At 34.6% G+C, this 26,863-nt stretch overlaps 1 long non-coding RNA gene across 1 annotated transcript; it reads right to left on the bottom strand.

Moving 5' to 3' along the window:
- Nucleotides 1-15,887: 15,887 nt before the first annotated feature.
- LOC133823821 (uncharacterized) lies at nt 15,888-16,345 on the bottom strand. Its single transcript, XR_009888464.1, has 2 exons — nt 16,260-16,345; nt 15,888-16,174 (listed from the first exon to the last, which is right to left on the bottom strand). It is a non-coding gene; the product is annotated as an uncharacterized LOC133823821 (long non-coding RNA).
- Between the last annotated feature and the right edge of the window lie 10,518 nt (nt 16,346-26,863).

Below are 26,863 nucleotides of genomic sequence, written 5' to 3' on the forward strand. Positions count from 1 at the left end.
CTCATTTGAATCTCCAAGGTTCACAAAATCACTCTTCCTATGATATTGACTAGCTAAATCTTCTAATGCTGGTATCATATCGTCATTGTCTTCATCATCATCACTTTCATATGGTATGTCTTCTTCATTGTTTGATTCTACTTCTTCTTGATCTTCGTTTACTTCTGTGATATCTTCCCTGTGAAACTCCCACATAACATATTTGGTATAAAATCCTTTTACGAATATATGACGCTCAATTGTCTCTAAGTCATGATAATATAAGTTCATACATGAAACACATGGATATCGAATCTTATTTTCACCATTTAAATGCAAAGTTGATAATTTAATAAAACTCTTAAGTCCATCAAAATACTCCACAAATAATCTATTATTTTGGAAAATCCAACTTTTATCCATCATTTCTCTATTATCTTTCGAACAAGTAGATGATGGATTATACTACATTGAGAAAAATAAAATACTTAATTAGCCCTTGAATTGTAGTTATTGGGTATGACAAAGTTATGGTACAACAACATGTATTCGATGCACATATAGGGTAGGATATTAGTATAAGTGTTTCTTATCCTACTCGATTACATGCATATTTTTTTTTATAATTATCTTACATATATATTTATAAATGTTTTTAATTTAAGTGTCAAATAGACACATATGTGGAAGTCTTTAATTGGTACATGCCATTATTTTTTTTATGTTTTATTTAAAAAATTCATTCAAATATTAAAAAATTATTTAAAATCTAATAAAAAAACTAAAAATCATTTAACAAAAAATTTAAAATTTTCTTTTTTAAGGAATAAATTCTAAAATTATTACTCATGAAACAAATTTAATTACAATAGTAAAATAAAAATAAAAGAACCAAAAAACTTTAGAAAATCCTACTATAAATTCAAATTTAAAATAATTAAATATATAGAATTCTAAGGTTCAATGATACTAAAACCAAAATAATAAGCTTAATCCCATTAAGAGAATTTTATTGTAATCAGCTGACACCAATGAGCTTAATCCTCTCAACTGCCTATAAATAGGGTTAGAGTATCACTTGTAAAAGGATATTAAATTTTAGTGCATGCAAAAATGTGACCTAATAAATCTGTAAAGAACTTAAGTTTTGCAAGTTCTTATTTCTCAATACAATTAACTCGTGCACTAGGGCTAATTAATAACCTAAATCCCGTAAATATCATGTGTTTGATTTTTTTTTTATGATTTATTGGTTTATTTGTAATTGACAAAAAAATCAGTCAACAAGTATTAAATCTTTCTCAATCCTAGAATGAGTGACTACTATCTCAGTTTTTGGATGCTTGAGTAATTTCAACGAAAAAAAATCTTGAATACATAAACTAATAAAAAAATATTGGGTAATTTTGCTGCCAATTTTTCTTACAAAAACTAGAAGATTTCTTAAATTCCAACTTTAATTAAAAAAAATGATCAAAAAGAAAGGAAAAATTAGTAGAATGTCTCACAATAGTAAAGTTGATAAAGTTTGTACACAATATAAAATAATTTTTTTAGAAAGATTAATAATAAAGAAGCTCATTCCACAATCGAAAAAATATACCACCACATAATTAACTTTGAAATTTTACGAATTCAAAAAGGGTATTTCTATTAATGGAATATAAAGCGTGTTATGTTGTCTGGGGCAAATAAGTAATTTCACTAAATTAATATTAAATCAGTAAGGGGCCATTTTCCTTTCTCTAAGTATATTATTTTTCTTTTTAATTTTATTTCTAAATTAAAATAAAGTAGGAGATAAAATCATTACAAACAATATTTTAAAATTATAATACATTTTTTAAGCAATATTTTAAAATTTAAACAGTTTCAGTATTTTCCCTTAAAAATTTGATTAATATTTTAATTTAATATTATTTGGTTTGTTTATTCTTCTCCGTAATCTCTCTCTCTCACCCTTTCTCATGGCTTCAATGGCCAATAAATAGTTTTAGGAAAAAAGAAAAAAAATAGTAAACGTGAAAAGAAAAGCCCCATTTCATTTTCTTCTTCATATTCCCCTATACTAAAAAATCCCTAGCTCCCTCTCACTCTAATCTCTCTCTCTCATTTGAAATTAAAACCCAGACCCCATTATTCTTCCCATCTCTCTCATATTCCTGTCTCCCTCTCACTCTAGCTCTCTCTATCTCTCTCATTTGAAGTTCACGTACCCAGTTCTAACCGAAGGAACTCGGAATCATCCAGCCGGAAGGGTAGTGATTCCAAGAAAGGTGGTGGTGGAGGTTTGCAAGATGGGAAGAGTGGATCCATGACTGATTTGATAATGGTGAGATGAAAAGGGAACTTTCGGGTTGTCGGATGTGATGAAGACTGCGGCGGAGGTGCTTGGTAATGGCAGGTTAGGGTTAGCCTATAAGGCCATCATGTTATTTGGGTTGTTTGTGGCGTTCGACGTCGAGATGAGGCGGTTTGGTGGAGAGAGGAGAAATTGTTAGTCTTTGAGTACATTCCAAAAGGAAGCTTTTATGCACGGTAAGAGAAATCTCCACATACACACACACAAACACAAAATCATATTCTTTCACATAATCATTAATTTATTAATATACTCGTCTAATGATAATCCAAGGAATCGCCAGGGGATTGGGATTCCTCTATACAGAGTTCTCAAACTATGACCTCCCCCATGGAAATCTCAAGTCCAACAATGTCCTCTTCAACCACGGCCACAAACCAGTGCTCAGTGATTATGCTTTTCACCCTCTGATGAGCCCCAGCAACGCGGCTTCATGATGAGCCCCAGCGACGACTTCACACAGGTAAAGCTTGGTTTATTTTTTCTTGTTCTGTTCTTGGGTAGGTTGGATTTTTGTTTTAATTCTTTTTTTTTGATCTGTTCTAATCATAGAGAACTAAGAAACCCATAGAAGTGTCTTCACCTTTAAGGCATATATGTTCATAGAGACTACCAAGCAGTAATAATTGACATTTTATTATATATATATTTATAAACATATATGCTCTGCAGATACAGATTTAAGAAATAAAGTTTGAATGATTTTTGTATACTATTTGACTATAATTGTGATAAATTACTAGTGTATTGACTAGCTAGTGCACTGTTAGTAATATTTGCAACTTACATATTCATGATGATAGAGTGAAATAAAATTATAAATATTTTACTCATTTTTTTTTAAAGAAAATTCAATTTAGAAAAATAGATATGTCTATGATGCTTTTTATTGAGTAATTGATTTCAATGGATATTGTTTTAGTAAAAAAATATAGTAGGGAGTTCAAACCTGATACTGATATTTGGTACCAGTTCCTTCTATATTTGTTGTAATTGAAGCACCAAAATCTCCCCTATATCTATATCTCTGTTGAAGCACCTGAAATTGAAGGAAATAAAGAAATTTTAAATAAACAAACATATCATATAAGATAAGTGAACTAGTTACTTGTGCTTTGTATTTTTTTTTCTTTGATTATAGATTTCCATCAAAGAGTGTTTGATTTGTGTGATCAAAATGTCAGAAAACACCTAATGAATCTTCAAGAAAGTATAACAACATGCATAAGAAAAAAGAGATACTTTAATAATTCATGGTATATGTCTATGATCAATGTTTTTATTTCCATGTTAATTTCAATGCATATTGTTTTAGTGAAATATGGTAGAGAGAGTAAAAACCTGTTTTTCAGATGCTTCTCCTTACAGCTAGTTAAAGCACCTAAATAAATTTTTTTAATTAAACAATCTAACCAATATAGCCATGATATTTAATCAGTATATGGCATACATACCTCAACAAAATGTCGATGAACTAGTGAAAAAAGAAGAGATATTTAGTATATATATTAATTTTCTTAGATAGTATCCTCCTTAAAAAATTCAAATTTTGAATTTCAAACTAGTTATTTGTAATTTTTTTTAATTAATACTTTTATTTCCTATATTTGTGCTTGAATATACGTATATAAAGATATGTATATTTTATGAAATAAAAATTTGAAAATATTAAATTATATTTTTATAATTAATTTTTATTATTTCCTACTTAACACTCTTATGAAAAATTAAAACTAAATTTACATTTTATAATTATTGGTTGTTATTTCCTAAATATGTGGTTATAGTTAAGTAAAGTTTTTTTTAATTGTTAAAAATAGAATATGCACATATATCATAGGTTAGTTTTTTAAATTATATCGACGATATTTGTATTATTGACCAATACATAGGAATTAATTTTGTTGAGTCATCAAACCACTTCACAGGTATAATTCTCTCCTTCTCATTCACAGCAATACTTCAAGTATAGTTCTAGATTTCAATTCTTCTTCTTCTTCTTCTTTTTCCCAATTGTCTTCAACTTTTTTTTCACTGAAGTGCAAGTATAGAAAATGTGTAGAAAAACTTGAGCTTACTGTGTAATTCATAGACAGTAAGAGAGTTCATAAAATTGTGGAGAATGAATAAGCGTGTCCAGAAGACTTGGGGATATGAAAATCCACATTCAGAAGCTGAGTCGATCATCAATGAGTGGACAAACAAATATAGGGTAGGTATGTTTTCTCTGTTATGATATTATTTCTTCAATCATATCTTCTATCTATATAGAGAAATATCATCAATATAACTAATGTCATACAATGAAGAGAAAGGTGGTATGGCTTTGGGTGATGGGATGAGTGGTCCTGTGTCTATTCCAGGTGAATCATCTCCCAAGGATTGTGAGGCTGTGATGTCATTCTCTTGGAAGTACACATTGAGGAAATTTCTAAATCCATCATGTTCTTTTTAATTGCCCTTTTGGTAAGCTAGTTTTGCCATTTCATATCTTGTTGCTTTCTCGTTTTCAGCAAAGGAAATAAAACTATAGTATATTCCTTTTCTTATTCCCAAAAAAAATTCAAAATATGGTGTAGCAGTCAATAATCCTGATTAGGCTTAGCAACAAAAGCTTATTTTTGGCCAAGACTCCTCACTCGAACACAAACGCACCATGCAATGTCAAAACAAAAAGATAAAATAGATGATGCTAGCTATGCGTGATTTTCATATTTAATAGTTTTTATGCTGGGGTAGATGAGAAACTAAATTTATCTGAGGTATAGGTTCTAAGTGATTTGCCAATTTGTTGCTTTGTAATGAAATTTTGAAGAGGAAAATATTTGCATATTGTGTTTGATCGTAGGCTTTTGTTTCCAAATCGGGTGGTCAGCCAATTCCAATGGTTGTGTTTTAGAGTCTCTTGGGTATAAAGAAATTTATACAGTAGATGTTGATATTAATGCTTTGAGCTTTCATGACATTCTAATCTTCAACACGGGCCACTGGTATTTTGCTGTCATTTTTCTCTGTCATTTCCATATTATTGTTGTTGGTGTAGAATAGAAATTACAGGGTATAATAATGTCATTTAATTACTAACAATTATTTTTACAGAGAGCTTTTTGTCACTTATGATGATATTAAAGGTACTTTGTTACGTTGTATTTGTCACTGTTGGAAATTGATCATAATGCACAGTTGATGTATGCATGTGTCTCATCATGCGCTTTTATGTTCAGAATTGTATATTTTTGTAGTTTACTATCAACATTTGACATGGAAGGTGTTGCAATTAACAGGTGGTGGGCTTCTTCAATATTTGACCCTCTTAAATCTCCAATACTTTTTAAGTTCTCAGCCTGTGATTCCTCCACAAATAGAATAATATCAAGGAGTAGGACAAACAGAAGGATGATATTCATGGGGTGGCATGATAATATACAAGAGGATGTACTAAGACAAGAGGAAATGAGTGGATATTTCAAATAAGGGCCAAAGGAAAAAGGAGAAGAGTGTTGGAGGCTCTTGAACTACAACATGAACTTTTGATGTAGTGTGTAGAATTGTATATGTGGTTAGCTTGTATAATGTATTAGATTTTGTATCATAAACACTTAAATTGTAATAATATCGCCCATTCATTTTATAAAATTAGTTTTTATATTTTAATATATATATTTTTAAATATAATAAACAAATAATTAGAAATGCTATAATAATAAAAGAACAAATAATAATAATAATAATATATTAGATTAAAAAGCATAATTTAATTTATATTAATTTTGCTACCAAGTTTTAGTAGCAAAATTACTATATTTTAAAAGTATTTAGGCATTATTTGCTACTAGTTTAATAATTGTTTGCTACCAAAATTTGGTAGTAAAATCATTTTGTTGGATTTTAAAATTTTAGTGGCAATTTTTTTTGCTACCAATTTAAAAGAAATTTGCTACAAAAATGTAGTAGCAAAAAAATTTTAGTAGTCCCCAAAAGTAATTATTTTGGTACTAGATTTAACATTTTTTGCTACTAAAAATTTAGTAGCAAATAAGAACTATTAGCTACAAAAAAATTTGGTGGCAAAATACTTTTATCGACAGGGTTTTAGCTATGAGGTTACTACTAAAAAATTTGGTAGCTAAAAATGTATTAGCTAACAAATATAAATCGTTTGCTACCAATTTTTTAGTAGCTAAAAATATTTTTTTCTTGTAGTGAGATGGGTGAGCTGAGTGCATTATGTTTCTTTTCTTTTCCTTTAAAACTTCTACAGCTTTCTCCTATATTCTAAGATAAATCAGGTTATATCCTCTAATAACCAAAAGACCCTTTTACCCTCCCAATTAAAACTAAGCCTTTTAATCAATCTAAGGGTATATTAGTCATTTGCTCCCAATTCCCGCTAATTCATCGAGTGTTCCTAATATTTACCACTTAAATCCTATCATTTAATTAATCACCCATTATTTTTTCCTACTGTCTAAAAATCCCCAATATATTTTCTAAATTCCTGAAAATACCCCTAGGCTCTCCCAAGTTGGGTATTCGTTCCCATTGTGACCTTTTCGCTAATTGCACACTAGGATCGCCCCGTGCCGAATAATCCAAATACATCCACATAATAATGTGGTCTCGCACTAATATCACATATATATTCATATAGTCATGCATATCACCTAATCACACATTTAATCATTAAATCACAGATAAACCAATTATGTCCTTCAGACACGCTAATCAAGGCCCTTTTATTCCTTGTTAGTAATTTTGTGTCGTTACAACTATCCTTTTCTACTAAGAATTTTGTCCTCAAAATTTTACCTGAATAACTTGGGATACTGATCCCGCATTGCTGACTCAAGCTCCCAGGTCGATTCGTCGACCCTGCTATTCCTCCATAACACTTTAACTAGAGGAATCGTCTTGTTCCGTAGAATCTTATTTTTCCTGTCTAAAACCTGAACCAGTCGCTCCTCATATGACAAATTTGTCTGCAATTCAAAGTCTTCATACTTCAACCCATGCATTGTATATGAGAAGTACTTCCGAAGCATAGAAACATGGAATACATGATGAACTCCCAACAACGACGGTGGCAAGGCTGACCTGTAAGCCACCTGTCTGATCCTTTCCAGGATCTCAAAAGGTCCAATGAATCTATGACTCAGCTTGCCCTTCTTCCCAAACCTTCTCACCCCTCACAATGGTGAAACTCGCAGAAAGACGTGGTCCCCAACATGAAACTCCATGTCCCTACGCTTAGGATAAGTGTAGCTTTTCTGTCTGCTCTGTGAGGCGAGCATTTGAGCTCGGATCTTCTCGATAGCCTCAATAGTCTTCTGAACCATGTCCAATCCCAAATACTCCCCTCACCCATCTTATCCCAATGAATGGGCGATCTACATCTCCTCCCATATAACATCTCATATGGAGCTACTCCAATCGTTGATAGATAACTGTTGTATGAAAACTCAATCAACGGGAGATACTTACTCCAAGATCCCTCAAAGTCGATCACGCATGCCCTAAGCATATCCTCCAACACCTAAATCGTCCTCACAAACTATCCATTAGTCTTAGGATGAAAGGACGTGCTGAACTTCAACTGAGTCCTCATAACTTTCTACAATCCACCCCAAAACTTGGAGGTAAAGATATGATCCTGGTTCAACACTATAGACATAGGAACCTAGTGGAGGCGTAACATCTCCCTCAGATACAACTCTGCATACTGGTCCACAGTATAAGTCATCCTCACTGGTAGAAAGTGAGCTGACTTGGTGTACCTACCTACTATCACCCACACCGAGTCATGAAGCCCCACTGTCCTGGGTAAACCTCCCACAAAGTCCATCGTAATATCCTCCCATTTCCACTCAGGAATACCCAAAGGCTAAAGCAACCACGCTGGTCACTGATGCTCAACTTTCACCTGCTGACAGGTCAAACACCTGGCCACATACTCCACCATATCCTTCTTCATCTCAGGCCACCAATACAACGTCCGTAGATCCTGATACATCTTCATGGTGCCTGGATGAAGTGAGTACGGTGTAGTATGTGATTCATCTAATATCTCTTGTCTAATCCCCACATCAGTAGGAACACAAATCCGATCCTGATACTGTAGCAAACCAACCTCAGAAATGGAATAGTCCTTAGCCTCTCTTGCTAAGACATTCCCTCTAACCTCCTGTAATTGTGCATCCACTAACTTACCCTCCTTAATCCATTCTAGTAGGGTCGACTGCAAAGTAATGTTGGCTAACCGGCCCACCACCAACTATATCCTCGCTCTGGACATCTCATCAGCCAACTCCCTTGATATCTGAGTATAACTAAATAATTGCCCCGGCCCCCTCCGGCTTAATGCATCCGCCAACCAACGCCTCTGCCTCATGTTCAGGTCCTTTTGGGTGAAGAAGTACTTCAAACTCTTGTGATTAGGGTATATTTTGCACTTCTCTCCATACAGACAATGTCACCACACCTTTAGTGCAAATACCACCACGGCCAACTCTAAATCATGGGTAGGGTAACGCTGCTCATACTCCTTCAGCTACTGTGATGCATAAGCTATAACCTTCTTGTTCTTCATCAACTCACAACCCGAATCCAACCTCGACACATCACAATATACCACCAACTTTCCTTCCTTCGAAGGAAGAATCAGCACAGGTGCATTAATAAGTCATCGCTTCAATTCTTGAAAATTGTTCTCATACTTGTCTGACCAGACGAACTTCAAATTCTTCCGTGTCAACTCTGTCATCGGTGCAACATTCTTCGAGAACCCTTCCACAAACCGTCTGTAGTAACCTGCTAACCCAAGGAAACTTCTAACCTTTGAGGCGTTCCTTGGCCTCAGCCAATCTCCCACTACCTCCACCTTAGATGGATCCACCTTAATTCCATCCTCACCAACGATACACTACAAGAAAAAACAGTATTCATAACACTTAAAAAATGCTAACCGGGAGTATTGATAACGCTTCTGAAAACGCTAACATAGCCCCTGTTATTAAAAGTCCTGTCTTTTCTATAATAGTATTCGGATGTTATGTTCGATGTTATCTTAAACTATTCTATAACACATTTTTAGTTGCTATAATATTCAAATAATAACATTTAGTTAGAGTATATGGTTATAAATTTGACGTTATCTTATATTTTTTGCATAACACTTTTCCACTGTTACATTTGATTATTTTGATAGCATTTTTAGTTTGTTATATTATATAAATCATAACGATTTGTTATGCTTATAATATGTTTCTAAATCATAACATATTAAAAGTCTAGTAATAAAATTTTGTTACTTTAGTGTGGATAATATATTTTAAATTTTATTTTGATAAGTATACTTATATGGTGTTTTTTTAATTAAAAGATTTTCATTATTGTATTTTGATAAAAAAAAAACTAAAATTAATCATAAAATGTAATTCTCATTAGGTTGATAAACCATAAGTATTACATTAAACCATGAATGTGTCTACTTCATGAGATCTTAGTTCTAACTTAAGTTTGAAAGCATAACATAATAAAGTTTTATAATCTTGAACATTTTTTACTTCAAAAATTAAAAACAGAAACATTACAAGATACACAAAAGTAAATCATGCATGGAACTTGCTCCATCCTTCAATTCATCATCCTTTCTGCACTTGTCTTTGTTGTGAGTCCATATGCTTAGCTATAACAAAATTTAAATAATTAATGCTTCAACTTAAAGTTAATAGTAAACTAAAAGAGTACATAAAAAAAGTGGATTCATTATGCTCTTGTTTCCATTGTGACATCAGCTTGCTCAACTACATAAGAAATCAAATGATTAATACTAAAACTCATACCTGATAGTGAACTGTAAAATAGAACTACTAAAAAAAATGAATCAACAATTGTCATGGATGGTTTCCCTTGATTGCATGATAATTATCATGAGTGCCTAATTTCATAGAGAATATGAAAAGATTCCAAGACTTAAAGTTGCCAATATGCAGTGGTTTGGCAATCAATGGCATTTCAATAGAGATGTCTACTTGATAAAAATGATAGAATGATTACAAATTATGAGCTTAGATACCAAAGTAGAAAGATCTATTTCCAATAAGATACTAGTGATGAAAACCTATATTTCTCTATAGTAGTGCTTTGGCAAAATATCATAAGATAAATTTGATAAAAAAAAATAGAACATCACAGGCCAGCTTACCTTTGAGGCAGGAGGCAACACTGCTGTTTGACATATAGAGGTAAAATAAGAGCCTCTTAGAGGCTGTCATACAACCCGTAAAGCTGAAGAAGGTTCATTTGAACTGCCAGGCTGATCATCTCAACTTCAGTTTGGAATTGAATCTCACCACCAATGGCATTACCATCTTTAAGCCTTTTAACTACTACTACTATACCATCTCTGAGACAGCCTTTGTAGACATTTCCAAAACCACATTTTCCAACCAAGTACTTGCTGCTGAAGTTGTTTGTTTCCATCTGAAGCTCTCTAAATTGAAATCTCCTCAAGTTTCCAAGGCAAACCTCCTCATGATGTTGCTCTGAAATTTTTTAAAGCCTACAACTGTTAATCTCTTCTTCTTCTGTTTCTTTTTTAATGATATTGCTTAAAAAATGAGTTAGGTTTACTAATCGTTGATGTCAAAGAAAATTTGCTGGTTGTGTTTGTACCTCCACCAAAGAAGGAAACCAAACCCAAGAATTAGTAGACAAATGCAGCCCAGCCTTGAAGCAAAGGCTAAAGCAATTTTATGGTTTTTGGGTCTCCTAGAAGTTTGAGCATCTTCAAAAGTGGCATAAAGAAGCAAATTAGAGCAGTTGTAACATGTTATTTAATAATCTCTCAAATAATCTATCTTAATAACAACAACAACAATTACAATATAGAAAATGACTTACTTGAAGGTCTTGGCAGGCAACCATGGTACTGGACCACTTAGATTGTTGTATGACAGGTCCCTAGACCATTAAAAAAAATCCCATAAAACCTTTTTATAAACTATTCAACTTGTGATGGAACCTTGATAACAAGTAGTATTAAAATGCTAAAAGTTGAAAAGAATTATAGGAAGGCAAGCTGTGTCATGTTAGCCAAAGATGCAGGAATTGCTCTACTCAAAGTGTTATTGTCCAGTTACCTGATCCAGTTCCAAATCATGTAATTACCATCAACCCTAACATGAAAATATTTAACTCAAAATTAATCAACAGAGTTTACATACAGGTATTGAAGACTCTTTAAGTGTGATAAAGTGTTGGGAATTTGACTATTGAAGTTGTTATTGGAAAGATCAAGTGTGTCAAGCTTTTGGAGCCTCCCAATCTTAGAGGGGATAGGACTTGTTATATTATTGCTCTGTTATATTATTTAATCTTTCTCAAATTAAGAAACTGATCTCAATTGTTGTATGTTATTAGTTTAAATAAAAAAAAATTGATATTGTTGTTATTTGACTCATTTAAGTGGGGAGAGATAAATAAATTGTTTGTATTGGTTTTGATGCATATGATTTGGTAGTATAATTATTTTGGTTTCTAGTGGAATATTTATTATACGAATATGAAAGGTTATTAAGGTTATTTGACAATGCTTAACTTGTACAAAACTAGAAGAGACTACAAGCACTAAAACATCAAATCAGGCCCTATGTCTAACAATAGAGGCTCTTAAAATATCTTTCAATAAAATACATTGATTTACCATTTTCACAAGTCCATAATATTCATATAAATATAAACACATAAATTATACATAAATAAAACTATCAAATAGAAATATAAGTAAAAAAACTTAATAAAATATAAAAACCGAAAAACTAACTAGAGACACAACAACGATCGTTAATAGCCACAACGCAAATATTATTCCAATATATATTTTAATTCACAATTAGGCAATAAAATATTAAATAGTATCTCCATCCAATAGAGTTCGACCACTAGGAGGCAATACGACAAGAAAAATAAGCCCATAAAGGGAGATGAAAGAATTTAAAATACAGAAGAGAAAAAAACACAGATAACTCTATGGAGATTTAAAGAGTATCTCTATGCAATACAATTCCCATAGTTGCCATTAATAGTGAAAAAAAAAACAAAGCAATGTGGGATTCAATCACATTGTAATTAGAGTGATCAAAGAAGTACCTTACAAAAGAATTTAACTATTCCATTAAACATGTATAACATCAACAAGAAAAGCCACAAGTAAATCAATCAAATTCAAGGTCTCCAAAGACTCAACTACTTGATCATTTGGAAACAAAAAGAAATACCTTATCACAATTCATAGTGGAAAGCATTAAAAAATTAATAGCGTAGAAACTAAATCACGGGCCTCAACAAAGTTTACACACTTGGGTAATGGAACTAGGCACCCTTTCTTTATTTTTGATAAAACAAAAAATAATTCTCACTTGATTTATTCTATTATTATTTTGTTATATGTTTTGGTAAATGTATAATATTGGGGTTTTCTTTCTTCTGGTGTTAGATTTGGTCTTGGTATCAAAATATTTAATTATGAATTAAATCCATAAATGTTACTCAGTTGAAAAGACTTGTTGCTACTCTTTGCATAAAGTCACTCACCAAATGACAGCCTAACATCAACAAGGAAGTAGAAAAAAGCTGGTTTAATGACATACCATATATATGTATGCATATCAACCTAATATTCTATGAAATAGCGACTAAAATTTTCTCTCTATTACCGAGCAATAGCAAGGATTTTAAATGTCCTCTCTATAGTTCAACAATAGAAACAAAGTATTAGCGAGGAAGTTTAACGACAATTTCGTTATCTCTATTCGATATAGCGAGGATTTAGAAAGCTTTAGCGACAAAAAAATTCGTCTTTAAAACCCAATTTTGTTAGTGCCAACACAAAATGATATTTTGGTTTCTTTAAGAAGCTTAAGGACCCTAAAAAAGGAAGCAACTCAGGCAAAGCTGCTTGCAATACAATTGAAAAGGACCTCAAAACCTATACAAAAAGATTATTACTCCATTTAAAAGTGTGTGTTTTTAACAATCTAATTAATGTACCAATCATCAAACAAACCAAGCAAACACAATTCAATTATAAAATAGTAATACTAGATAAGTCTATATAAAATCAAACACCATTTCCCCTAGACTAGAAACTAACCATCTGCCAATATCAATTCAACTAATTCAAAAAACATGCATGTTTTCTTCCTTATCTCACCACAACACACAAATTTCTCAAATCCTACTTCACTAAGACACACAAGTTCTCAACCTTATGTTATCACCGCAGCACACAACAATGATCTCAGAACCTACTTCACTATGGATGAATATTTAAGATATTCAAACTCATCTAACATTAGCATAATATTAAAACAAAGGTAAAAGGCATACCACTTGCAAAATGCAAAGAAAAGTAAGAGTCTCCTGTGAAAGATTGCTTGCACACAAAGTATCTTGCCTCTTCTCTTGGAGGCAGCCATCCAGAAAAGTTTTAACTATATTACAAATAGAATAACAATACAGAGATAGAGCCATATATTAGAAATATAACAACACCAAACACAAATCTCATTATTTATGATCAAAACCCATACAATCAATATTATAAATTTTCACATGAATAAAAGCCTGATAAATTTAGATTCTAGAATATGCATAAATCAAATCTGTAAAATCCAAATTTCATACACAAAGGCCAACAAAAGGACTAAAGAAAAGGTAATCTAAATCCATATTCTCAAATCACAAACATTAAGTATTAAGCACCATATTCTCACACTTACAACATCTCTAATTTTTCTCTTTGTATTCTCTCAATTAGAAATAATTCCAACACAAAAAATTATATATGTATTGACTATATTCAAAATGTTCTCTTGATATAAGTTGAGCAGAGACAAAGAACACGCATGGAGAAATAATTTGGATCATTTTAAGCAAACAATCCATACATGTAAAAAAAAAATGTTGAAAAGGCAAGGAGCACCAAAGCTATAATACAACAAATAGACCTGTATTAAAAAAAATTCAAATTTATATTAGTTATAACATATTGTGTGTCTTGTAAATACCTAAAACTATATAAGAATACTTTCTATTGTAATATAGAATATCGATTTAGCTTCTTGACCATTCTAGTGATAGAGAAAAGTAGGTACAAATTCATTAAAAAGTGAAAAACACCTAAAACAAAACAAAACTATTTTCTATTAACAACACATTTGTTCATAAGAATATAGTGTCATGAGTTATCTAATTAGCTGTCATAAAATCATATTTAATTTCATTTATCTTATCTATATATAATATTCACATTTTGACAAACAGAGAATATAACCCTCTTTCTTAACATTTCTTTATGTACATAGACAAAAAAAAAAGGATGGAAAGCACCTATTATTTATCTTTGTATAATATGTACTATATATATATAAATATACATAAATTTGGCTATTCATCAATAATATGTAAATGGAAGTTTGACTTACCTGATTGTGAAATAGGGGATCGAAGAACCAGATTAGCAACAAGGGGAGAAACCAAAACTTATACCCACTGATAATACCCCAACACCAAAACAAAAATCAATACAAGTTTTACTTAACAAACTAAAACACTAAATATCAAAATCAAAGTTAAAAAAAAATCAAAATGCCTTACCTCTTGAGCTACTCCGAGAGAGGCTTCAGTGAGGTGAGAATTTGAGAGAGGCGAGGGAAAGAGGAGAGCGTGAGAAAGAGAGGCACTGTGAGTGTTTGAATTAGCTAGCATACAACCTCTCTAGTTTTAATTTTCTCTATGTTATCTCAATTAGAAACAAATATATATAATCAATATTCAAAACACTTTCTTAATATTAATTTGAAATCTAAAAAAGAAAAAAAAACTACAGAAGAAACTAACAACTCCGTGAGTGATTGGGTTACCTGGGTCTTAGTTTAGCTGCTCTGTGCTCGTGTTGCTCCAACAGCTCAACAGGAAAGAGTGAAGAGAGACTAAACGTGGTGTTGTTCAGTCGGACTTTAGAGTATCGGGACATGAGAAAGAGAGAGTCGATAGACTCTGTTAGAGAGAGAGCTTTAGCTAGGGGTGGATGTGGTCAGATTTCAAAGCTAAACGCCTAAATAAATAGCTTTAGCTAGGCGTGGTCATGGCGTGATGGACAGAGTCGATAGACTTGGTGAGAGAGAGAGAGTGATGAAGAATGGAGAGGGAACTGATAAAATGAAGGCGAGAGAGAGAGGATGAGGCGTGATTAGGGTGATGGAGTTCAGATATTAGAGATGGGCTGAAACCGAGTGAGAGAGAGAGAGGAAACCAAATGATTGTTTTCATTTTCATTTGGCGCTAAGTACTTTCACTTGCCGCCTCTTTGGGTAAAGTTGCCGCTTGTTTTTTTTATTAGGATAGATTTATAGAACTTCTAAATATACGTAATATATATGAAAAATTGTTGTAGTGCTCTTATGTTTGTTTCATAGGACCAAACTATGATTATTCAAGAGAATATATACTCTAATGATGACATTCAATTGCTTAGCACATAACATTCACATAGGAAGGCCACATAACTTAGAAGTTACCAATTTAAAATTGAGGTCACAATTATTGATCAAACAATAAAATAGAAACCATGTGAAACAAGTAGTATGAATTCTCATGTTAAATAAACCACTCCTAACCTGCAGAAATTGAAGATAATATATATGACAAACTGACTCAAAAACAATAATAAAGTTAGAAAGTACTTTACCAAAACCTAAAAAGAATGCCCAGTTAGATTCAAAAAAGTTCAGCCGTTTGTCCAGATCTGAATTATGAAGGTTCCACTTGTACCTTACAAGATCAAAGATGAAATTAGTATAACACTCTGCAATAGTAAGTGGAGCAGCTCAGAAAAAGAAAAAAACTCATCACATACTCGAAACAGAAGTAGGCATACATCCAAGAGACATGAAGAAAATTTAGTGTTGTCCTAATGTAGGGTACAAATCCTATCACAGAAACCTGTATATATAAAAACCATATCATTATATGCGAGGACCCCACTGTATACAGGAACTTATTGCATTTTCTTTCCTTTCTAGATGTTGCACATAAGCATATCTGGTGATAATTTGTTTGTCCCAAAAAAATATGGCGGCAATGGAGGAAAGTATATAATAGTGCATAAATCTCGAAGAAATGGAGAAATCATTTAAGCTAGAATTTTAGATATATATGAACAATGCAGCACTCAAGAAACTATACAAACTGCAATATCTGATATATTTTACCTCTATGAAGAAGAAGCTTAAAAGAAGTATAGAATACAACTGCTCTCATATTACAATCATGAGCCTAAAGATTAATAAAATAATATAGCTCAGAATGAATCAAGTCTATCAAAAGCAAAAATAAAAATACAAAATCAAATCTTACTCTCCCAGGCCATCACGTCTTCGAACATGACCTGTATTTTGAAAGGTTAATTTCTCTTCCTGTCCCACAGGATCACTTTCACAGGACCAGAGTTCTGTGCAGCTTCAAAACCCTACTTAGCAATGTCATTGTACCTGGATTTAATATTTAGACCCATGAAAACAAAAGAAAGATTAATTATGGGAAGAGAATTGTATGTATTACAGAAAAGGAACACAATCTTGTTGTCACTTGAAAGTGTTGATGGAATGAGTTGTTGTTTTTCATATGTAAAAAGACCATAAATTGACTTAAATAAGATTAAGAAATAAAATTGGATGAACCCCAAAAGGTTGGTTAGTAAGGACAAATGCTAGAATGGGTGGGTAGGCGCACTATTCCAGGGTTCAAAGGTGGGAAAATTTCACGAGACTATTATTAAAATTACATGAAGAGAAACAAAAATTTTAGGGAATATAACATCTTTAGTTTTGGCTGTGAGGTTTTGAAGAGGAAAGAGGGAAAGAAAAAACCCTAATTTCTGAGAGGAGCACACATTCAGAATTGAAGAGAGAAAGAGGGAAAGGGGAAAGAGGTTCAGATGGAATGAAGGGGTTCTTTCCATAGGCAGGAGACTTCTTATTTACTTAAAAAAGATATGAAATTGAAATATGAATTAACAAAAAAATACCTCACATAGACAAAAAGAGGTCAGAGTGCTCTTGCCTGGTTCTTGCTTCCAGCAGGAGAAATGCTGTGAGGGAGAATCGCGTGAGGGGCAGAGGAGGCAAATGGGGTAGACAGAATTTTCATTAGGCGCCTTCTTTCTATTTCATTTGGCGCCGAAATTGTCTGTGAAAGAAAAAAATTAAGCGTGTGATTTTTTTTTAATTTGCCTATTAATAACGCTTTTTAAAATATGTCATTTTTAAAATATGCACTTCTCTCCATACAGATAATGTCACCACACCTTCAGTGCAAATACCACCGCGACCAACTCTAAATCATGGGTAGGGTATCGCTGCTCATACTCCTTCAGCTACTGTGATGCATAAGCTATAACCTTCTTGTTCTTCATCAACACACAACCCGAATCCAATCTCGACACATCACAATATACCACAAACTTTCCTCCCTTCGAAGGAAGACTCAGCACAGGTGCAGTAATAAGTCGTCGCTTCGATTCTTGAAAATTGTTCTCATACTTGTCTAACCAGACGAACTTCAAATTCTTCCGTGTCAACTCTGTCATCGGTGCAACATTCTTCAAGAACCCTTCCACAAACCATCTGTAGTAACCTGCTAAGCCGAGGAAACTTCTAACCTCTGAGATGTTTCTTGGCCTCAGCCAATCTCCCACTACCTCCACCTTAGATGGATCCACCTTAATTCCGTCATCAGGAATGATATGTCCAAGGAATGTCACTTTTGGTAGCCAAAACTCACACTTCTTAAATTTGGCATACAACTGATGCTCTCTTAATCACTGCAAGACCTGTCGAAGATGTTGCTCATGCTCTGCTTCTGAACTGGAGTACACTAATATGTCATCAATGAAGACAATCACAAACTTATCCAAGAAATCCTTGAACACCCTATTCATTAAGTCCATGAAGGCTGTTGGGGCATTGGTCAAACCAAATGACATGACTAGAAACTCGTAGTGACCATACCTCATTCAGAAGGCAGTCTTCGGTATATCCTCGTCCTTGATCCTCAGCTGGTGATAACCAGATCGAAGATCAATCTTTGAGAATACTGTCTTTCCCTGCAGCTGATCAAACAAGTCATCAATCCTTGGTAGAGGGTACTTATTCTTGATGGTCAACTTTTTCAATTCTCTGTAGTCTATACACATCTTCAAAGTCCAATCCTTCTTCTTCACAAACAAAACTGGAGCACCCCATGGCGAGTAGCTAGGCCTGATAAACCCTAAATCCAAAAGTTCATGTAGCTGTATCTTCAATTCTTTCAATTCTGTCGGTGCCATCCTATATGGTGCCCTTGACACAGGCTTTGTCCCTGGTGCCAACTCAATGATGAACTAAATCTCCCTGTGTGGCGGCAGCCGTTGTAGATCCTCAGGGAACACATCCAAGAACTCACGAACTAATCTGGTCTCTTCCGGCCATGTTGGCAACACTCTAGTAGTATCCATCACATTAGCTTGGAAACCTATACACCCCCTGTAATAGGTCCCTGACTCTCAGCACTGATATCATGGGAATAGGGGGTTAACATACCGCACCCATAAAGACGAATGGATCCTCTCCCTTGGGCTCAAAGGTCACCATCTTCTTCCTGCAATTGATGGTAGCTCTATATCTAATCAACCAACCCATCCCTAAAATCATATCAAAGTCTTCCATACCTAACTCAATCATGTCTACTGATAGCTCCCTACCATCAACCATCACTAGCAATGCATTAATCCATCTCTGAGAAACTACCAGTTCCCCTGTAGGCAATATAGTCCCAAACCCCGCAGTACATAACTCACTAGGTCTACACAACCTATAAATCACCTTACTAGAAACAAAAGAATGCATAGCACCAGACTCAATCAACACAGTAAAAGGAGAGCCAGTGCTAGAAAGCTGACCTGTCACCACCGAGGTACTAGCCTCGACCTCTGCCTGTGTCAAGGTGAACACTCGAGCTGGAGTTAATCTATCCACCTTCCTTGCTTCCCCTTTCTTCACTGTTGAGCAGTCCTACTTGAGGTGTCCCTCCACCCCGCACACATAATAGGCCATGGCCCGACATTCGCCCGGATGGCATCTTCTGCACCTCGTGCACTCTGGGTGACTCCTCCATGTGTCACCACCTCCCTGGCGACCACCTTGAAAACCCCAATCCCTCCTATCAGGACCGACATCGGTCGAAGTGTTAGAGGCCTTCCTCTTTAAATCACTGGGGCCTCCGCCCCTACAAGATACTAAATATGGTGGCGCTACCCTGCAAACCTCCCGTCTCGCAGTGTTCTCTCTCCAAATCTCGGTCTCTACTTCCTCAACGATAAGAGCCTTCTCAACAGCCTGGGCATAAGTCGTCCCCCCAGGCACTGTTGTAATTTTCATATCTTGGGCTATCATTGCATTAAGCCCTCTGATGAATCTGTCCTGCCTAGCTGCATCAATAGGCACAAGGTCTGGTACAAACTTTACAAGTCGGTCAAACTTTAGGGCGTACTCTATAACGGTCATATTGCCCTGTACCAATTGCACAAATTCATTCACTTTCACTGCCCTGATAGAAACGTTATAGTACTTATGATTGAACAAATCCTTGAATCCATCCCAACCTATAGTAGTAACATCTCTCGTCTGGGAGGCCACTTCCCATCAGATGCGGGCATCCTCTCTCAGCATATATTTGTCACAAGCCACCCAGTCATTACCATCTACCCTCATGAAATCTAGTATAGAGGTAATCATACTCATCCACTGTTCGACCTTCAGTGGATCAGGTCCTCCCTCGAAGGTTGGAGGGTGTTGTCTCGCAAACCGCTCATACAATGACTCCCATCTGTTTCCAACTTCCATTGTCTATAAAACTGGTGCCACAACAGGTGGCACAATAGGTGCAACACTCTCTGATGCATCCTGCTGTCTCAGTAGACGAATCTGCTCTTCCTGGCTCTGAAATCGGGCTTGCATGTCTGCCATAATCTGTTTCCAATTCTCAAGGACTGGCGGAGGGTTCTGGCCCTCGTCATCATCTCTAGCCTCAGCCCCAGTGCCGGCTAGTCATATAGATCTCCTTGGACGCATAGCTATCCAAGTTAGTCTGCAACCAACGACTCGGCGGTTAGACTATGATGACAGGGTAACAATCTTTCCATGATCCACCATTGAAACACAACCAATCACAAGCAATCAAAATATAACATTATCCAAATATTCATCCACATGCAACAACAATGCTAATAAGCACGCCCCAATATCATCACACAACAGACAAGGGTCAGGCCCTATCAGTATCTCATGCTCCCTATAAATCAAACAAATAACAACGTTCATAATTCTTTCCAAACACTTAAGCATATAAACATGAACATACAATTACCAAAACCTGAGCCGAGCTTGTCTTTAGCAGTGAATTTACATGTCCAGCAAGTCTTCAGGAACCCTTAAACCGAGGATGCTCTGATACAAAGTTGTAACACCCTAGATAACCAAGGTTGTTACACAGTGTGATTATAAATGTGCAAGACTTGCTAATCAAGTCATATAGTTGAAAACGTGATTCTAAAGTCATAATCAGGTTAGGGTTAAAATATTTTGGTCATAAACAGAAATTTCTCATTTAAATAAACATTTAGTACATGGGATCCCAAGAACAGGTTTTAAAGGACAATTTACAAAATTTCAAAGTTATATAAAACCACAAGCCACTCTAATGGAAAAATACGCATTTCAGATTTTCCTGTCCCTGCACTATCTCTCGACCGTGGCAGATGAGCAGCTGAGTATGTACATTCTGCCTTAGAGCTCTCCAACTCATGACTGGTCCACCTTGCCCTTGCCTTTACCTGCACCACGTAGCACCCATGAGCCAAAGCCCAGCAAGAAAACCATAATGTAGAGCATAAACAATACAAACAATCAAATAATCCATAAAGCTGTTAACCAGGTATTTAGCATGCCATAACAGTCATCTAATTAGATAGGTCGATCAATTATTCATAAGCCATTCATCTTAGTATTAAACAAACTGTAAACAACAGACAACAATGATAACATATCAATATTCATCATACAATACTCAGGGTCAACGCCCTTAGACCACACCCTCTATTTAACCCACTATCTTTGGCTCACTTAGGCCGAGCCAAGTGTTTAACCCACTAACTCCGACCCGCTTAAGCCGAGCTCAATGATTATTTAGTTGTCCTTAACTACCAATGGATGAGCCGCGTCCAGTGGAAATATATCATTCCCGACACTCTTAGGCCGTTTATTTCATGCTTACATGGCATATCACAATCACACAACATATGCATTCAAATATATTGAATCTCAGTCCCACACAATCACATAAGGGTGCAGTTTTCTTACCTTTTATTCTGAGTGCTTCAGTTACTAGGAATGACCCTTGAGCACAATCCCATTCCGATCCCTAGCATACACCTAGTCACAATCCATAGATGGTACTTCGATGAATTTAAATTCCAAAGGACAATCTTGGGACCCAAACTCACGCTCTCGGGACCTCTAATTCCACCAAATGAAGTTGTGAAACCGTCCCAGAGCCCCCAAGAAGATACCCTAAAAAGTGCCCAAAAACCAAGTTCTGAAAGCTGAGTAGTGCTACAACGCTACCTGATGGGCGCTATAGCACTGGAGTTAGAGACTCCAGCCCCTCCCCCCCCCCCCCACCCCACCCCCAAGAACGCAGCCTAGCGCTATAGCGCTCCCAACCTAGCGCTACAGTGCTGCAACTAGAACATGCAAATTTTATGGGTTTCTCCCTTCGCATCTCTTGAGCCAAAGCTCCAAAAATTCTCCCCAAGCCTCTACCCAACTCAAAATTGAACCCATAACTCACTATAGCTCACCCAGAATACCCAAATAACACCAACACTTAGCTAACAATTAAGGCCAGAAATCGTTACCTCAGTGGGATGAATCAACCCTAGGTTGCCTTCAGTTCCCTTTCAAGCTTAAGTCCTTAAACTTCCATCCAAAATTCAAACTCAGAAATCAACCTCAACAAAAACTCAGCAAACTCAAAAACCTTAAACCTTACCTCAACTTGGGAGCTAAATTTCCAGCTGAACTCCTTCAATTTCTCCCAAGATCACAGCCCCAAAGCCTAGCCTAGACTCCTCTTGAATTCATAGCTTCAAAGTCCACAAGGGAGAGTGGGAGAGGGAAAATCGTGAGAGAGAGAGATGGGTGAGCTGAGTGCTTTCTGTTTCTTTTCTTATCCTTTAAAACTTCTACAACTTTCTCCTATATTCTAAGATAAATCAGAATATATCCTCTAATAACCAAAAGACCCTTTTACCCTCCCAATTAAAACTAATCCTTTTAATCAATCTAAGGTTATATTATTCATTTGCTTCCAATTCCCGCTAATTCCTCGAGTGTTCCTAATATTTACCACTTAAATCTCATCATTTAATTAATCACCCGTTATTTTTTCCTAATGTCTAAAAATCCCCAATATATTTTCTAAATGCCTAAAAATACCCCTAGGCTTCCCCGAGCCGGGTATTCGTTAATTTCTAAATCCCTAGGCTCCCATTGTGACGTTTTCGCTAATTGCTCACTAGGATTGCCTCGTGTCGAATAATCCAAATACATCCACATAATAATGTGGTCTCGCACTAATTTCACATATATATTCATATAATCATATAATCATGCATATCATCTAATCATGCATTTAATCATTAAATTACACATAAATTAATTATGCCCTCCAGGCACGCTAATCAAGGCCCTTAAGCATTGTTAGTTATTTTGGTTCGTTATAGTGGAGAGAAAAATAAAGAGAAGAGATTCTTTGCTATAAAAACATCCAATCAACCTTAAATACAAGAGAGATTTTACTAAAATAAAGTACAAGAAATTACTAGACTATAACATAGGGTTCATCAACAGTTCAAGCCACCTAAAAATTAGTTCATGGCTAAGTTAATAAAAATTAATCCACAATCAAAACAGCCCATAATATTCAATTTCAGAAATCACTTAGAAAATATAAAAATGGAGTTTAGGTTTAAAAGAAAGAATAAATCCAAAATAATGTTTGAGCTCTCTTTTTAGTCCTTTTTCTTCCTTGCTGATTTTTGGGTTTCTTTCCTTCTCCTTGCTAGTTTTTCTTTCCAAAAATGGCTGCCTCCTTTTTCCTTTGGCTGATGCTTCTGTAAGTATCATTTAGGTTTCCTCATTTTTGCCCTCAAAGTACCATATTACCCCTCCTTGTAAAAAACGTGAGTCTCCTCTTTTCTTTTGTCATTTTCTCTCAATTTTTGACTCAAGCTTTCTGTACTTGCCACCTCAGCCACTATTCCAACTCACCCATTGACTTGCCACGTGTTCTAGGTACCCAAAAGCTGCCTGATCAAAATACTACAGGAAAATCTTCTTTTCTGCAGCAAAACCTGATAATTCAGCCATCAAAAATTTAATTTAGAAAGTTTCAAATGTTAGTTCATTCTTTCTACAAATATCTATTCATAAAACTATTATCTTCAACCTATTAGCTATTAAAAACTACAAAAATAACTAACTTAACTAAGATCATAAAAACACCAATGTTAGCTACAAAAGCTAAAAATAAACTAACATCACTCACGATTTTTCCACAATTATAAGCTCAAAAGCACATGAAACACTCTTTATTCAATAGTTATCATACCCCCAAACTTATGACATTACTCGTCCTCGAGTGATGGCTCTAAAAACAAAACACAAATAACAAAAAGACACAAATGGCACTGTAATGACCCACTACTCTAGACTATTTGGACCATTAACGAAACTATACATAAAACTTACATTTTTACGAAAATACCATAATTTATTGAGTAACTTGCAAAATAAGAGTTATTTACAAAGTAAATACCAAAACGGATATGGGATCCCATTGTCTTTAAAACAAAAACATAATTTAAAATAATAAGACATTACATAATTAGTGCGGAAAATACATGTAAAAAGACATAAAACCGAAACTACATCCTCGAATCGAATAACGCTCGGCCCCTTGACTCCATTCATCATCGATACACATCCTCTAAGCGTCACGAACCTTTCTGCCTCTAAAGCTTATTTCCCTGCACATAAAACAAAAAGGAATGAGCCTAATGCCCAGCAAGGAAAATCTAACACATAGTCATATACATATTTTCATAAGAAAACATAAAGACTTAACATAATACATATAACATACACTTATTATAATGGCCATTATTCTTGGGGTCCCATAGACTAAACAAGCATATGCCCATGGAGTTAGTGGGGTCCTACTAGCTAAGTAGGTCATATGCCCATAACCCATTCTTGTTAGCCATATGGGTCATATGCCCAAGCCTACAAACATACATACATATCATAACACATTTAATAACATAAAACATATAGATAACATAAGCACAAAACATATTGATTCTAGCCTATTTTCCTTACCAAAGTTACCGGGATATAATGGACTGAGTTGGGACTTTTGGAACACTCCTAAAACCATAATGAAAGAGTGAGTCTAAAGAAAGGAGATGAAATGAAAGAGATGGAAAGACTAAACCATAAAAACATACTTACCAACTTCTATGCTTAAGAACTTTGATTCCCTAACCAAAATAAGAATGAGGTTAGGGGACTGAGTAGAAGGTTTTGAGAAAGGAAATAACATGAAATAAATGAAACAAAGTTTCGGGTTTACCTCAAAGATTTGCAAGATCAATCTAACCTCCACCGAAATACTATAGAACTCCCTTCCCAAAGTGTTTGATAAGCTTATGATGTTTAAGCTTATAGTTTTTCTCCAAACCAAGTGTTTACACTCTCACACTCACTTAACACTAGCAGCTTTTGAACTTAGAGCAAATGGTGAATAATGGCTGGGTACTAGGTCCTATTTATAGAGTTTGGGAATGAAAATATCTTGATTTTACTTGAATAAAAATAATGGCTTTTTAGGTGAAAATCATTTGAATAATCGTTTAGCAGAGGCTGAAGACTCGTTCAAAAGATGCTGGACTGTTGAAGGAGTTTGAATGGCTGAAAGGAAATGAATTCAAAAGAGTTTGAATCCATGCTGAAGGAGGCGATATATCGCCCCCTGTAGGCGATATATCGCCTGGGCCAGTATGCCCGAGGCGACCGTGCATCGTTTCGTGTTTTCCGTATCTACGTGCTGCGACATATCGCCCCCTATAGCTGCGATATATCGGCACACGCTGAATATTTAAACACGAAATTACACATTTTTAGCTAAGTTTGAATGGAGTAAACAGCCTTGACTAAGCCCTCAACGTACTCAAAGCTGCTGACTGACCCTATAACATTCAAACTTTACTCCTTATTATATTTAATCCTAAAAAATCTTTAATCCTTAATCACCATTCATAACATGTGCTTAAAATCCTATTGGTTGATGTCTAAACCTTATAATATAGTAAATATAATCCTTAATATCAGTCACATTAATCAAACCTTAGGTTATACTTAATATTCTTAAACTATAGGTTAAACTTAGAAAATCTATAAGTACTACTATGAGTGTCCAAATAATTCCCGGTCTGAACCAAAAATCCATAGTAACAAAGATAACACTAAACATACTATAATACTACTAAACAATTAGCTAAGTAAAGTTCTTGGACTCTACAGGCACATACTAAACAACAAAGACAAGGAAACAACAAAGACAAAACACAACAACAGTGAACAAACTTTGCTATGCCAATGGTAAAAAGGGGAAGGCTCTCGGGAAAATTTTATTTTGAACAAGAGAAGCTGAATTTCAATCTTTCACAAGTTTAAACCACAATCTTCAAGCATTAATGTTGCTGCCAAAATATGAATAAAGTGTTTCACCTTTTAGAGCATGCATAGTTTTTCCTAAACATTTTCAATCGCCAAAAATCAAGCTAGACCTTGGTCCTAAAGCTTAAATAATGTCTCCATAAGATACTTAGTGATTCCCTCTCCACTAATGTAGACAAACACCACACCAAAGATCAATATGACTTTATCAAGCTTTTAATGATAGGCTAGGGTAAAGGTAGGATAAGAGAGATAAATTTTGGCTCAAATCCTAACCACCTCAATCTTTCTAGGACCTAAATACATAAATGCACACATTAATTTCCCCCATAGAAAACCCCACAACACAATATAAATCTTGCCACTAGCTTTTATTACTAACATACAAAGACAAAAACTAAAATAATTTTTCCTTTATTTGAAGAGTTACACCTCTAAACTTATTTACAAACATACATACTTTTTGCTTTCTTTTTCTTTTCTGATTTTTTTAGATGCTTTGATGCAATGGAGTGCACTCTTTAATAATGATTTTTTCTTTTTGGATGTTCTATATTTGTTTTAGAATGAAAATAAGAAGCTAGATGGCAAGAGAACAAGAAAATTGAGAACACACTCTCCCTCC

Source organism: Humulus lupulus, chromosome 1 (genome assembly GCF_963169125.1).
Source record: "Humulus lupulus chromosome 1, drHumLupu1.1, whole genome shotgun sequence".
NCBI classification, from domain to species: Eukaryota; Viridiplantae; Streptophyta; class Magnoliopsida; order Rosales; family Cannabaceae; genus Humulus; species Humulus lupulus.